The sequence below is a fragment of the Balaenoptera physalus genome, assembly GCF_965194825.1.
Source record: "Balaenoptera physalus genome assembly, chromosome: 6".
Taxonomy (NCBI): Eukaryota; Metazoa; Chordata; class Mammalia; order Artiodactyla; family Balaenopteridae; genus Balaenoptera; species Balaenoptera physalus.
In genome coordinates this window covers 132,633,705-132,645,222 of record NC_138885.1, presented here as the reverse complement: position 1 = coordinate 132,645,222, position 11,518 = coordinate 132,633,705, and positions in this window count along the sequence as shown.

Sequence of the window (11,518 nt, the reverse complement as noted above, 5' to 3'; positions counted from 1 at the left end):
AGGAGTTTCGATTCCTAGTAGATACTTGTGTTTCTAAGTGAAACTATTCAGAACTCTGAGTACAGGGGATTGGATTCTTTGTGCCATTTAAAGCCCAACCAAAAACTTGTCTCATTATCTACTGTATTCCCAGTGCCAAACACAGCACTTGGTATACAGTAGATGCTCAATAGATATTTTAAAGTATGTATAAATATATGCATTAATAGGCTTCCTCTGGGAAAGTAATTGAGTAGGTAACACAGGGTCAGTCATGTCATAAATTTGTGCTAAATGTCAGGTAAGTTGCTGTTTTCCTTTTCCCTACAATCCCAGTATTTGAGAGGACAGAGATCTCACCACCGATTTCCCCAAGATATCACAAAAGGAAATGGTAAGATCACTTAATTTCTCCAGTCTTTCCTTGAACCTGTTTTGACATATTTCCAAGAATACATGTGCTCAAAAAAAAGATAACAAACAGGTAGTCTTAATGGAGGTAACAGTTGGTATCAAGAAATATACTCTTTGTTCTTCTGTCTTTGAAGACTTAACTTGTTACATCATGATGGGCTATCTCTCTTTCCTGAGAACCTGAGACAAGCATCACTGGTCTCAGGAGCTTACCTGAGATCCCCCCTGCCGCCTTCACACACCTACAGCCGGAACCAAGGACATCACCAGTTTATGATGGATCCTGCCCCAGGGAGCCTTCAGATGAGACCGCAGCCCTGGCCGACACCCTGAGCGCAGCCTGTGAGGGACAGTGATGCAGAAAGCCCAGCTAAGCCACGCTTAGGTTCCTGATCCGCAGAAGCTGTGAGATAATAAAGATGTCTTATTTCAAGCTTAGGTAATTTGTTACACAGAAATAGATAACGCATACAGCATCATTTGGAAGATCTCCTTTTCCCAAATTTCTTATATACTGTATTAGTTTTCTAGGGCTGCCTTAACAAAGTTCCACAAACTGGATGGCTTAAAACGGCAGAAATGTATTCTCTTACAGTTCTGGAGGCTGGAAGCCTGAAATCAATGTGTCAGTAGGGCCATGATCTCTCTGAAACCTGTAAGGACATCCTGCCTTACCTCCTCCAACCTTCCGGCAATTGCTGCAAGCCTTGGGGTTCCCTGGCTTGAAGCTGCATTACTCAGTCTGGGCCTCCATTGTCACATGGCCTCCTCCCTGTGTGTCTGTCTTCACATGGGCATCTTCTTATAAGGATACTAATCACATTGGACTAGGGCCTACTCTGTTCCTGTATGACCTTATCTCAACTTAACTAATCACACCTGCTATGACCCTATTGCCAAACAAGAATACATTGAGGTACTAAGGATTCAGACCTCACATATCTTTTTTTTTGTGGGGGGGAAAGGGACTAAATTCAACCCCTAACATATAAAAGGATGCTTTTAACTAGCATGATGCCATTTTCTGAGTTACACAACTCAGAAACAGCTTAATCTCTTTTGACCACAACCTTTACATGAAGGGTAAAGGTTGTGTTATTCCTAATCCACGTGTGACTGATTAAATAGAAAATGAAAAGTGAGAATTGTCAGGGACATCAATCACTTGTAAATATTTAGCTGACACTCTAAAAACCCAGTGATGCAGGACTGCAGAATAAATGCTTCCTCCAGTGCCCTTTATAATATTTCCAGTTGACATGGTTATTGCTCAGTGAGGAAGGTGGCAGGGTATGAAAAGGATGCCATTTTGTTTTTACCACTAATGTGAGTAATAGAAGAGCTGGGAAGTTTATGGATGTGGAAGATGACAGTAGTTGAAGAAGAAATAAAATGTTTGGTGTACTTTCCAGATGAGTGTTTTTATGACGGTAATAAGACTTAACATTTACATAACACTCCACAATTTACATTTGTATATCACTCCAGGCCCCCGCCCGATGATGTGCCTCTTACATAGTAGGCACCCAGCTAATCTAACTGATCCCCGTAAGGAGCTGGGGTGCAGCTCAGGCAGGAAATGTGCTAGGCAGGGGTTATTATCTTCATTTTCAGATGAGTGAGCGGAGGCCTGGGGACACTAAGTTTTTCAGAGTGACATTGAAATGACATGCTCAAGGTCACTTCCAGGTGTTAAAACCAGGCTGTCTGATTCATGATCTAATACCTTTGTCCTTTAATGTAATGCCCAGAACAACAACAACAGAAAGGTGTGTTATGGAGGAAGGAATCACAGGTTCCACGAAAACAAGACAAAGAAGAGTGCGTCCTTTGTTTCTGGACAAAGAAAAAGGTCCAGGCATGGTGGGGATGGGCACACTACAGCTTTCTCTTATCTCCTTCTTTTCTTCCATATAACACACAGGCAAGATATCCTTAGGATATCTTGGAAGCCCTTTCTGAGCATTACAACAGCAAGGGGCAGAAATATTCTAATCAAAAGACAAGACTGGGGCTTCCCTGGTGGCGCAGTGGTTGAGAATCTGCCTGCTAATGCAGGGGACACGGGTTCGAGCCCTGGTCTGGGAAGATCCCACATGCCGCAGAGCAACTAGGCCTGTGAGCCACAACTACTGAGCCTGCACGACTGAAGCCTGTGCTCCACAAGAGAGGCCGCGATAGTGAGAGGCCCGTGCACCGCGACGAAGAGTGGCCCCCGCTTGCCGCAACTAGAGAAAGCCCTCACACAGAAACGAAGACCCAACACAGCCAAAAATAAATAAATAAATAAATAAATAAAATTTAAAAAAAAAAAAAAACAAAGACAAGACTAATTGGGGAACAGGAATCTCAATTAGCTTGCCTGTCAATATCAAAGCTCTAAAATGTTAGCAGCCTGGCAAGCACCTTGGCACTTGAGCAAAGATCAAGAAGGATCTCAGTAAGTTGGGTCATCAAGATATGGTCTCCCAAGCAAACATTGCTTCCTTGATTTTATCCATTTTCTCTGAACATTGAAGACCCCATCTCCCCTCCTGACCCCAGTCCAGAGAAGTCCACCGATCCACCAAAGCATAGTGTGCTTGGCAAACACGTAGAAGGTCAGCTCAAGTATATACAGGTTATGGGATGGGAAGAGCTGTGGACTTGTCATCAGGAGACTGGGCCCCGGTTTCTGGTCTTTCTCTAGCTGATGATGGTGGGCAAGCACTTGAGGCATGACCTAATGGACTGTGGTTTCTTGCCTGAAATGAGATGAACTGAACTTGATAGCCTATCACACAACCCTAACAGCCAGCCCCAAGTGACTTACACAATGAAGCATGGGTCGGCTCTGGAAGTGCAGGTGTAGGGCAGGTGTGGGGCTCAGTTGAACCGACTGGCTCTGGCTCCATATCTCAGCTTCTGTCATCTCTGCCCTCTGCCATGCATCAGCTTCATTCTGAAGAAAGATATACCCGAAAAGCAAGAAAATGTGTCCAGCAGCCTCCAGCAAACTCTTGGTTGCTTGTCCCTGGCCTGCATGGATTCACATGTCCATTTCTGAACCAGTCCCATGCTGGGCTCAGACCACACTGACCCAGTTTTCCGAGGAGATAGAAGACTTCCACACTTCCGCTGCAGATGCTCTCCAAAGTTTCACTTGACCCTAAAGACTCAAAAACTTTTATGAAATAACAAAAATATTTAAATCCCAAGTTAGAAAAATTAAGGAAACCCAAATGGTGACATAATATTAAGGAAATATAAATTTAAATAATTTAAGTAAGTTGTCCCTGGGTCTTCTTAGGGATACGGTGGGCAACTTGAGGATCAGTGTGTACTGGCTTTTCATTAACTTCAAAAGGGTGTCATGTGGGGACTTCCCTGGCGGCCCAGTGGTTACGTCTTTGTGCTCCTGATGCAGGGGATGTGGGTTCGATCCCTGGTCAGGGAACTGAGATCCCACATGCCGTGCGGCATGGCCAGAAATTTTTTTTAAAATAAATAAATTTTTTTAAAAAAGGAAATATATGAGGAATTCCTTTAAAAAGGGAGTGTTATGTGGAAATACCATCTTTCTTAATAATAATTTTACTACTACGGGCCTTTCCTCCTCATATACGGTGCTGTTATCTCTTCCCAAAGAAGAGGCACTGGCACAAAGGTGCCAAGAAGAAGCAGGTGGGGATGCTACTCTGCTTCTGTTTCATACTTTTTGGTGTGTGTGCATGTGTGTGCCTGTGTGTGCTCATGCGCTTTGTGTACACGTGCGTATACGTGCATACGCGTTTATGTTTCTCTCTTAGAATCAAGGAGTATTATTCAATAGTTAATAACAAACTGATAACAAACTAATAATGAATCTCCTATTTGATTGTACTAATCAGCTTCTTACTAGACTCAATTTTTCAAGTCATTTTCAGATTCCGAGTCAGAATTATATAGATATTTTTTGTAAGCTTATGGCAGGCCACAATCTCTTATAAACTTACAAAGGAGACACCATAACTAGTTGGGTAATGATTCCATGATTTATCTTATTGTCTCTAATTATAACCTTGTGTATCAAGATAGTAGTTTGTATAAAAATCAGATGTTTTATTCAGCCAAACAAATAAGGTAAGCTCCTGGTACTGTCGCATCGGGTTAATAAGCTTGTGATTTGTGATTGTTATTCTGACTCCAGATACCATCTTTGAATGATGTACATAGGAAGGATTCATGTGGTTCAGACACGCCTGCCTCAATACTTACAAATGAATGTGCAAACGCCCTTCAAATGGGCCATTTAAACGTTAGCAGGAGGATAGAATCTTAGAAATCTTAGAGTTTCTTTAGCCCACTACCCTCATGGTCCAGAATATGTCACCAAGGTTAAGTGATACTCGCAAACATTCCCAAGGTAAAAATACTTAGATGCCAGCAAAATACAAGTTGAATCCCAAATCCTTTGAGTCTAGAAAAATATAGTTTTCAGTGATGTTTTTTGCTATGCTGACTTCCTCAGAACAAAGACACCCAAAGACTTCTTGGGATAACATTACTTCCAGCATCTATCATGTTTATGTTTTTAAGTATTAAAGACTGAGGAGGAAGCTGACCCAAGCCACATTTGTTCTGGATGCTTAAGGATGATTTGCTATATTTCAGGGTTTGCTTTTAGAGTTGAGACCAATAAAAGAAAAGGCACAAAGAAACACATTTTAATGTACAGCTGGTGCCAAAATTGAGGGATGTGAGCTAATTGTGACTAAAATGAATCAGATGGGTGACCCAGACAGGCTAAGTACTAGGCTGTGCCTGGTTTACAGAAGGTTATGTTTCATGTTCACAAGGACAGCATTTGTAAGTATTGCTATATAAGTGAGTCACGGGGTTATTACACATCTTACACCAACTAGCATAAAATAACATTTACAGAAATTACAGGCCTTGAATGACAGGCTTCATGCAAGACAGGCTCATGCAGAGTGAAGGGTGTATCCTTGGACCCGGTAGTTCCACCCCTAGGACACCTTCGTACGGAAATTATCAGATACTCAAAATATGTTCACGTGCATTTAATTCCTTATTATTCAGTTAGCTCAATTTTCAAATATTAAATATTTTACAATAGAGGATTGATTGGCTTCCTTATACTACAGAATAGTGTGCTGTCATTAAAAACGATTACCACAATGTCTCATAGCATGGAAAAATGTTTATAATATAGTTAGTATTGGTTTTCTCAGGTTGTCAAAACAAATTACCCCAACTGGGTGGCTTAAAACCACAGAAATTTATCCTCTACACTTGTAGAGGCTGGGAGTCCTAAATCAGGGTGTCACCTGAAGTGTCGGCAGGACCGGCTCCCACCCAAGGCTCTAGGGGAGAATCCTTCCTTGCCTCTCCCAGCTGCTGGAGGCTCAAGGCGTTCGCTGGCTTGGGACTGCATGACTCCAAACTCAGCCTCTCTTTTCACATCACCTTCTCCTCTGTGTGTTTCTGTCTCCCCCCTTCTTATAAGAACACCTGCCATTGGATTGAGGACCCACGCTAAATTCATGGTGATCTCATTTTGAGATCCTTAAATGAATAATATCAGCAAAGACCCTTTTCCCAAATAAGATCACATTCACGGGTTCTGTGAGGACATGTTTTTTTTGGGGGGGTGGAGCCCAATTCCACCTATTACAATTAGAAAGGCAGTACATAAACTTTCTACAGTCGCACCTCAACAATGTAATAACATATTTATATACATACATATGTGTGTGTGTGTGTATATATATATATATATATATATATATATATATATATATATATATATATACATATACACACACACCTGTAACAGGATGTTAGAACGGGACTGGGAAACCAAAATGAGTGTGAAAAAACCCCCAAATCACCCCCAGATGCACAACTTCAAAGGGAATGAAGGAACCTGTGGCCCAACACCTGGGCCTCTTAGCAAGACCGGATTTGTAAAGGATGAGAGAGAGGCTCTGGGGAGGATACAGGTGAAGGGATCTCTTTGGAGAGAATGGTGGCCTTGCTGTGGGCACCCACCCTTGGGGGAGAGGAGAGAGGATGCTAGTCCCCAGCCCATAGCCCAGGGGGAGGGTCAAGATGAAGCTGGGTGATACTGGAGACAGGTGTCTAATCCACAGTAAGAAAGAGGAAATGGACTGTCGACAGGGGTCCAACTGCCCCCAGGAGGTGGCAAGAGCAAGAGAAGAGCTGACCAAAGGCTTTGAAGGCAGGACCAGGGGAGGGCTGCCATGGGGGTGGGAGGTCATCCTGCTCTCCAGGGTTGATGGGCGCACACAACTCGTGGTTGTTTCCTGGGACCAGATGTGGACTAAGGGGGAAAGTCAGTGCGTTGGTTTCCCAGGGCTGCCATAACAAAGTACCACAAACTGGGTGGCTTCACACACAGAGATTTATTCTCTCACAGTTCTAGAGGCGGGGCTGGTTCTCTCCGGAGACTCTGAAGGCAAATCTGGTCCATCCTCTCTTCCTGCTCCTGGTGGCTTCAGCAATCCGTGGACTTCCTTGGCCAGCAGAGGCACCACTCCAACCTCTGCCTGGGTCATCACGTGGATGTCTTCCCTCCATCTCTGTGTTTTCTCTTCTTATAAGGACACCAGTCACAAGATTAGGGCCCATCCTAATCCAGTATGACTTCATCTTAACTACTTACATCTGCAGAGACCCTCTGTCCAAATAAAATCACATTCTGAGGTTCTGGGTAGACATGTATTTTGGGGGAACACTATTTCAACCCAGGACAGCCGGCATGGGGTCATTTGGTTCAGTCCAGTGTGGCTGCACGGAGGGGTCAGAGGAAACTGGAGAAGGAGGTGGCGGGTGCTGCAGGATGCCCCAAGGCTGAGCAAGGGGTCACAGGGGCCATTTGAGATGGAGCTCAGGGCCAAGACCAAGGCACTCCAGGAGGGAGGGACCAGAGGGCATTTCCAAAGAGCCCCAAGTAGAAGAACAAAACCAGCCTTAGCCTATGCCAGGTCTCAGGGCACAAAGCCACCCAGCCCCCTAAGAATTGTCCAGCCCCCCCTCTCTGCTTGCAGGGCCAGGGTGAGAACAGAATACCGTGCCCCGGCCCCGTTGCCCACCGCAGGCTCAGCCGGGAGAGAAGATGGGGTGCTCGGCTCAGAGTTTTGACGGTACCATGGGATGTAGGCCAATATGTGTACATCAGTATGTGAGTCCCATCCATGCCCTGTAACACGGCATTATCCTCATTGAAGACACGAGGCTGCTTTAGGACTAAAATTAACCAGAGGGCTTTTTATGCTCTGAGAGTGATCGGAAAGGAAGTGGGGACAGCCAGCCTTCTCACTCTCGGTCAGAGGAAGATTCCACAAGAGATTTTTTTTTTTTTAACATCTTTATTGGAGTATAATTGCTTTACAATGTTGTGTTAGTTTCTGCTGTACAACAAAGTGAATCAGCTATACGTATACATATATCCCCATACCCCCTCCCTCTTGCGTCTCCCTCCCACCCTCCCTCTCCCACCCCTCTAGGTGGTCACAGAGCACCGAGCTGATCTCCCTGTGCTATGCGGCTGCTTCCCACTAGCTATCTATTTTACATTTGGTAGTGTGTATATGTCCATGCCACTCTCTCACATCATCCCAGCTTATCTTTCCCCCCCGCAGTGTCCTCAAGTCCATTCTTTATGTCTGTGACTTTATTCCCGTCCTGCCCCTAGGTTCTTCAGAACCATTTTTTTTTTTAGATTCCATATATATGCGTTAGCATATGGTGTTTGTTTTTCTCTTTCTGACTTAACTTCACTCTGTATGACAGACTCTAGGTCCATCCACCTCGCTACAAATAACTCAGTTTTGTTTCTTTTTATGGCTGAGTAATTCCATTGTATGTATGTGTCACATCTTCTTTAGAGATTTTAAAGGGAGTTCGAGAGACAAATGTACATGGGTGGGATTTTCCGTGAATTTTGTTTATTTATGTTTTAATGTGGAGCTTCCTTTTACAACGAACGACACTTCCTTGAGAATGTGAGTTTTGCTACCACAAAAGCTAACTATTAGAGTGGAGAATGAGTGGCCTTGGAATGGGAGGTAGTAACCACACCCGCCCTCTGAGCCAGCGGTGTTGAACTGGGTGATGTCCCAGCAGGTCCTGGCCCAGCCAGGGGAAACAGGAGAGGGACCCGCTATGACAAAGCAGAGCAAAAAGGAGGGGGAGGAGAGGGGGAGAAGTGGGCAGCCTGCAGCGGCTGCTGGGGCCTCGCAGAGCTCTGCCTCTGAAGCAGCAGCTACAGCCCCTGTGCTTCTGCCTACAGGCTGACACACATTTCCCGGTTTCACCGTGACCTAGTTACCAGGCCGTGGCGACAACACCAAGCCGGCCCGCAGAGTTGTGCTGAACCAATCCTGCCACCTAGTGCCCGCAGCTCCGGGAGCCTAGGGAGGTCGCTTGTTTTTCTTTCCCTTCTTCTCTTTATTCACCAAGCCTTGACCTCCCCAGTACCCTAGTTCAGAGAAAAATAAGGCTCGGATGTCTCATCTGTTCATGAATTTTGGTTTTTCTTTCGAGGTAGGCTTTGTTTGGCTTTGAGGGATGCCAATTTTCTGTTGAGTGATAGTAAAGAGAATGTCATTTGGACACCAAAGAAAGAATGCCAGGGTCCTGGGCAAGGAAAACTTGCAATAAACCCCAGCTGCTCATCTCACTTCATCAGCTGAGAAGTCCAGACGTTTGGTCTAGGGAAGAAGAAAATAGATGGGTAACAGTGTGAGCGTTTAACAGCATGTTTTGGGGTAAAACAATTCGTCACCCTCTCCCGCCTGGAGTCCCTGTGGCAGATTCAGAGAACCAAGCTCCCTAGATCAGCTCCTGGAGTCACTTAATGCACATTTATCAGAGGGGCAGGTGGGATGCAGGGGGCACTGGCAGTGGCTTTGTAAGAAGCATGCGTGGCAGCCCCTGACGGCCAGAGTGGTCCATCAAGAGAACAGTCTGGCGACGATGCCCTTTGCTTCACATCTACGGACAGAACTTCAAATCCATTGATTAACTTTCCAAAGATTTAATTCTTTTTTTCATTTTTTTAGGGAAGGGAGGGCAGAATTCAGAAAGCTGGGATTTAAGCCCTAGATTTGCCTCTTACCAGCCATGAGAGAAGTTTTTTTCTAAGTCATCTTTTCCCCAGTCAGTCAAACTGGGGTAGTATCAGTAGCTACCCAATAGGGCTGTTTTAAGAATTAAGGGATGGGATACATGTAAAGTGCCTGACTGGTCTGCAGCGTTCAATAGGCGACAGCTGTTTGGCAATTTGACCATGGTTGTAAGGTAAACTAAATAATGTCCTCCCCAAACATGTCTATGTCCTGATCACTAAAGTCTGTGAACATGGTACTTTACATGGTGAAAGGGATTTTGCAGATGTGATTAAGTTAAAGATCTTGAGGTGGAGATACCCTGAAATATCTGATATACATTTCACAATGTGTGTAGAAGTGGCACAATGATATTTTTATGGAGAGGCTCACTGCTGTTGGTCTTGTTCCCAAAGAGGTCAGAGCTAGGAGAGAAGGCTAGTGGTGACCACATTCCTCCACCCGCGGTTGAGGGCAGGGCTGCGCCATTCAAAGGACAGCCACGAGGTCACTTTGTTTGTTCTCAGGAACAACATCGCCTGAGCGAGCAGAGCATGTGGGTCCCACACTCAGCTCCCATCCTTCGTGAAGTCTCAGTTGTGGCCAAGAGCCAGTGAGCCAACTTTCCCACTATGCAAAGTGAGCTTTCTGCCAAAGCAGGAATCGCCAAGAAAGTACCCAAGGGACTGAGGTCTTTGTCCCCCAAGCCGCTTACTTAGAAAAGGGCCCCAATTGGTGACCCAGTAGAGAGAGGACTGAAGGATCTGAGAACCCCTAAACCCAGACGTGGTCCCCCCGCAGTGAGACTGAAACTGACATCGGTTACCATGGCTTCCACGAAGTGTCAGGATAATACACTAAGTCATTACCGGTCATTTGTACCTTGATTCCAATTTGCCTTTTTCTTCCTGTTCCTTTGTGAATTGCTCTGCTTACTACAGCTTATAAATGCTGGCAAGGCTAGACCACACCTCACATTAATCTTCTATATTTTTCAGAACTTTCCTGGCTATTCCCATCGACTTGTTTTATTTCGACTTTAAGATCAGCTTGTCAGGTTATGAAAAAAAATTCTGTTGACATTTTAAATCAAATATAATTGTATCAACTTTGTAGATTAATTTAGAAAAAAACTGACATGTTTAGGCTTTCGAGTTTTGCTTTATAAGAATAAGATATATCTGGGGGAGGGATAAATTGGGAGTTTGGGATTAATAGATGCATACTACCAGGTATAAAATAGATAAACAACAAAGATTTGCTGTATAGCACAGGGAACTATATTCAATACCTTGTAATAAACTGTAATGGAAAAGAAAGAAAAGAATAAGGTATGTTTCCATTTACTGAATCTTCTTTTATGTCCTTTAATAGAGTTTAAGGGTTTTGTGTGTGTGTTCTGCATATTTCTTTTAAAATGTATTTGTTGGTATTATTCTTTTTATTGTTACTATAACATCTTTTGTCTTATATCTTATAAAATTGACTAATATGTATGAGGTTTGGGGGTTGTCTTCCTACTCAACCGTCATATTGTTTGTAACAGGTTTTCAGTTGATATTCTAGAATATTCCATGCATTCAGCCATAGCTTTTGCAAATGGTATTAGTTTTGCCTCCTCCTCTTCATAACTGAGTGTGATCTATGGTTTCCTGCTCTACTGTCTTTATCTGGTTTTGGTATCAATATTGTGAAACCCCTTCTATCTTTACAATCTCTACATGGCACCTCCCCTGCCCGGCAACCCCCAGCACCCTGGTCCTTACCTGAACATCCATGGAGGACAGGTGTGATGTCTTTAATGGTCAGAATAAGATATTAACCGCATATAAAGTAACCTACATTTCTGTAATTTGCCAATCTCTGAATTCATCAGCCTTTCCCAAACATTTGGGCTAACACATTCCTGTCACTTTATTCTGGAGGCAGAGAATAGGATTAAACAAACACTAAGCCTGCAAGGTTCAGTCTTTGCCTGGTGATAGTCATGGGACCTGAAGCGGGAGTCTGTC